The 5,145-nt window shown below is 47.3% G+C and overlaps 1 pseudogene; it reads right to left on the bottom strand.

Moving 5' to 3' along the window:
* Positions 1–1,902: 1,902 nt before the first annotated feature.
* LOC127660331 (uncharacterized) lies at positions 1,903–4,696 on the bottom strand (annotated as a pseudogene).
* Positions 4,697–5,145: the final 449 nt, after the last annotated feature.

Below are 5,145 nucleotides of genomic sequence, written 5' to 3'. Positions count from 1 at the left end.
ACGTCGAACTTTGAGGCAGATGGGCTACAACAACAGAAGACCAGGTTGTGCACTTTATTAAGGCCATAGTGTTCCTAATAAAGTGCTCAGTGACTGTAGTTTATGTGGGATAGTTCACCCAAAAATGAAATTCTGTCATCATTCAATTACCTTCATGTTGTTTCAAACCCATATGACTTTTTTTTTCTCACAGAAAACAAAATATCCATTGTCAGAGTCAGTCACCATTCTTTTTCATTGTATGAGACAAAATGCAATGAAAGTTGATGGTGACTGAGATTAACAATGCCTAACACCTGCTTTTTGTGCTCCACTTTTTCCAAGAGTTCCAAGTGAGTATATTATGACAGAAATTTCATTTTCACATGATTCAAAGGTAAACATTCTGACTAGTGCTTCTCTTCATGGAGCCATGTCATCACGAAAAGCATCTCTCCTAAATATGTCCATACATTTGTCCCGGCAAACATTTATCACCCATCTCCAATCATCTGTGGCTCACGGCTCCACCATGAACCCAGCATGTAATCGATAGACAGATACACACTCTTCATATGTTATGGTGTGGGGACAATATCTGTGCACTTCCCGTGCCATTTCACAGTTCAGCCTTCCAATTAACCTGCCCATGTTACCACGCCAATCATGGGGGGTGGCTTTATCGACAAACAGCATACAAAGAATAATGCTGTTAGGATGATGTAGCTCACTGCAGGGGGGCTCCTCTCCGGCTGGCGACAGGGAAGTTTGCTCCAGTCATTTATCAAGTCCTGGCTGGCCACTGAAGGGCCGCCCTGTCCCCTCGGTCTGCTTGCCACTCCTGGGGAGGGGGCAGCACACAATATGTGCACTTCAGCGTTGAAGAGAAAGTGCTGATATGCCCAGCGCAGCTAAGTTTGATGGATCTGTTGTTGTCATTTGCCCGTGCGCCGCTCACCCCCCCTCCACAAAACAAAAGGAATCATTAACTCTTTTGTGCAGCTCAGGAGTTTTATAGGTTCCAGATAATGCAGAAGGAGATGGGCTACAGATGGGGTCGGCCGAGGGGGAGGTGGCAATGGGGTTGGGGGGTGGTTGCGTTCATAGGCAGGCAACACTAAGACTCTACTCTCAACATGCATGGATGGATCTGCACAGAGAGCTGATTACAGGATGATTTAGTGACTGCTGATTTTGCCTCTCATCTTCACACACACGAGAAAAACACACATGTATTTCTCTCAACACTTTAGATATATATAGTTCTCTTAAACCTTCAAAAGGGGCTTATTTGATAATTAATACTAGTATTCTCCACTATTTTGAGTTATATAATTGTATTTACCAGAGGTGAAGAGAGAAAATTTATTTTTCAAAATATAAAAAAAGTCTGCCACACAATTCTGCATAACTATTCTTACGTAGGGCTTCATGATTATGACAAAATTATAATTTCTGAAAATTATCCTTGACATTGTTATCATAATTATTCATTTTGATTAATACAATTCACGTGAAAAAAAAAATTGTTTAGGGCAAATATGGGCAACCATATTCTTTACTTAGGCTACACATTCAAAACAAGCTGAGAATTGTTCTAATAAGAGACATAAAACATTAATTAGACTGCACTAAACTCACTAAACTCTTTAGGACTGATACTGATAGCCAAAAGAAATCTTTGTAAAACTTTGCAGATTCTGCAGAATTGGAACAAGTATTGTTCACAAATTCCCACACATTGTCTGCCTCTTGTGTTTTTGTTTATGAAATATTTTAGCAAATCTGATTCGACAACCAGTAAAAGGATAGTTCACAAAGGGATTGCAATTTTATTTTTTTAACATACACCTTGCAGGTGCAACCTAGATACATCATCAGTGATGTAATCTGGAGTCATCGGGTATTTCGGGTCTTTCAACATCAGACACCCTCGCCCAGGCGACCCAGCCAGGGGTGATCAGTCCCCGACTTTTGACTTGGTAGCATGTGTGATCCACGATCACCCCTTTTGATCCACAGCCATCTAGATGCCTTCTCAGCGGCATCCGTGATGTTCCTGATGGCTTTCTTGTTGTGCAGTCCCCTTATTCCCAGGAGCTTGATGGCCCTGTAGAGCGACTGGACGGTAAACCCTCGGCAGCCAAACTCGATGGGGAGGCAGCGGGTCTTCCATCCTCTGCTACAGCATTCACCAGCCAATTCCTCATACGTGGCCCTCTTCCGTTCAAATGCCTCTTCCATTCGGTCTTCCCATTGCACAGTCAATTCCATTAGGACCACCTGCCTTGATGATTCTGAAAGGAGGACCATGTCAGGGGGACCTAAGTGTAGTTGTGGTGATGGTTTCTGTGAATTTGAGCTGCCTTCCCAGGTCAGCCTTTAGCTGCCAGTCCCGGGCTGTTGCCAGAAGTCCCCCTGCTGGGTTCCTGCTCTGTGGTGGTTTCTCTCCAGCCTTGAAAAATGTAATTGAGCGCTGTGCTGGCTGCTGGTGCCTGCTGAGGGAGATCCCTGTGCTGATGGCTTCTGCAATGACCCTTAGCACCTGATCGTGGCGCCACTGATAACGTCCCTCTCCCAGGGCTTTAGGGGAGCAGCTTAATATGTGCTACAGGGGCCCTCTTTTTTGGCACAGAGGGCATGTGGGGGTGTTTATCAGGCCCCAGGAGAAGAGGTTGGTTTTGCTGGGGAGGACATCTTAGACTGATCGGATAAGGAACAGGATCCGGTGTGGCTCTGCTTTCTACAACTCTGAACACGAGATCTTTCGGTCCATTATCTCTTCCCATCGAGTCCACACCCCCTGTTGTTGCATCCCCGCAATCCTACTGATGCGTTTTCCTCCACCCCTGATCGGATTTCTTCAAGGGCCAGTCGACACCTGTCCTTTCCCTGGGCCTTGTCGTATCGAGGTCTTTGGATACAACCAAGCCCTGCACGTCCTTACGCCACTCTCCCCACCAGCACACTGTGCCGCAACCTGTATAGCAGCAACTCTCTTGCCCGGGAAATCATGAACTCCTCCGACAGGCTGCTGAAGGGGAGTTGTAGCTTATTCTTACTCCCATACAAGGCTATGCCGCTGAGGCTGCAAGGGAGGCCCAACAACCTACGCAGGGTGTGGCTGATCTTCCTCTCAAAGCCCTCGATGTTGGTTAGGGGGACATCAAAAACAGCAGTGGCCAGAGGAGTCGCAGCAGGATGCCTTGCTGGTAAATCCAGGCTTTAAACTTGCCTGGCAGCCCTGACTTGTTCACTGCAGCAACCAGGAGTGAAACTCCTTCCCGGTTTCATGAAGTGTGGCTGTGTCCCTAAATGTGCTGTTGAAGACTTTCCCCAGGCTCTTAACTGGCTTCTCTGTGATTGATGGAATTTGGACTCCTCCCAGGGAGAAACTGAACTTGTCGGTTACGTTTCCCTTCCTCACCACAAGGGATCGGGACTTGGCTGGTTTAAAGTCCATTCAAGGCCTTGGAGGATCCATCTGCAGCCCGGTACAGATGTTGTGGTCACCGTCAGATCATCCATGAACGCTCTGATGGGACTGTTGCACACCTACTGGGTAAGTGGGCCTCTGCATTCCACCTCTGCTGACTTAACTAGCATATTCATGGCTAAGGCAAGCAAGATCACTGAGATAGTACATCCAGTGATTATTCCTTTTTCCAGCCAATGAATGTCAGATATTGTTGATCCAGAGGTGACTCTCAGACTGAAACCGTTATAATAGTTTAGAATGAGGTCCCTGGTCTTGTCTGGAACATGGTGTCAAATCAGCGAGGTATCCACCAGCTTGTGCGGGATTGATCCATAGGCATTGGCAAGGTCAAGCCACAGCACTGCCAGATCACCGTTGCCTTCTTGTGCCTCCCGGATTAGCTGGGCGATAACGCCTGTGTGCTCAATTCAGCCTGGTACTTTTGGGATCCCACCTTTCTGTACAGTGGTGTCAATGTACTCGTTCTTCAGGAGGAACTCATGCGACGGGCAACGATACTGAAAAATATCTTTCCCTCCACACTGAGGAGTGAGATGACTCTGAACTGCTTGTTGTTGCTTGAGTTCTCCTCCTTAGGAATCCAGACACCATCTGCATGTCTCCACTGATGCACCACTTTTCCAATTTACCATAGTCACTGGAGGAGACTGGGGCACCTCTTGTATACCGCGTAGGGCACTCCACTTGGACCTGGTGCTGAGTTAGTCCTAGCTGCTTTGACAACCTCCTGAACCTCCCTCAGGGTTGATTCCTTGAGGTTGAATACCACGTTGGGTTCTGGTGGGGTTATCAAAGTGCTGGATGGTCCAAGGTCCTGCTCTCTTGCGCTATCGCTGTAGCTGGTGCTGAGGAATTATCAACCTCTTCTTGAGTGCAATTGAGTCGACCGCTATGTTTCTGCACGAGGAGTCTCCTGGTGAATCCAAAGGGGCTTGCGATGAAGGATGCACGTTTGTGAGCTCTCTCCGTGCCCCTCTTTCTGTGCCACTCAGCTCGACATGTGGTAGTGAGCTTGGTCCTAACAATGTTCCGGAGCTCTGCCAGGGCAGCCTTATCCTCCTCCCTTGCCTGCTTGAACTGCTTTCTGAGTACACGGAGCCCCTGCCGCAGCTGCCGGATCTTCTCCTCCCGACAATTTGGTCCTGCCGTGCCGCTGGTCAAAAGCTGCTCCATCAGGCCAAATCTCTCAGCGGCTATTTTGATAATCATTGAGCACATTGTCTGCAGCCTCCGGTGAGCATCCCCTCTGGCTGTTACTTGGAGGATCTGGTTCACATCCTCATCAAACGGTTACCACTTCTTTTCCTTATTAGCGGCGGGCCACTTAACCTGACGATGTTCTGAATGCCTGACTTGGGGATGGCCTTGTGGTGCGTGGAGGGTCTGGGCATTGTGGGGTGATTCCGGGCTGGGCTCCTCCTGCATCTTTCCAGGTACTTGACCTGCAAAAGAAGAGGATGTGGAAGTGAAAGTGGAGATTTATAGTAAAAAAAAGACTTAAATATTGATATGTTTCTCACCCACATCAATCATGTCACTTCTGAAGATATGGATTTAACCACTGGAGTCTTAAGGGTTACTTTTAAGCTGACTTTATGGGATTTTTGGAGATTAAATGCATTTCACAACACATATCTTTTCAAAGCAGCTTTACTGAAGATCATGCA

The sequence above is a fragment of the Xyrauchen texanus genome, chromosome 20 (assembly GCF_025860055.1).
Source record: "Xyrauchen texanus isolate HMW12.3.18 chromosome 20, RBS_HiC_50CHRs, whole genome shotgun sequence".
Lineage (NCBI taxonomy): Eukaryota > Metazoa > Chordata > Actinopteri > Cypriniformes > Catostomidae > Xyrauchen > Xyrauchen texanus.
Note: the sequence above shows the minus strand (reverse complement) of the source record. Positions and strands in the feature narration are given on the sequence as shown.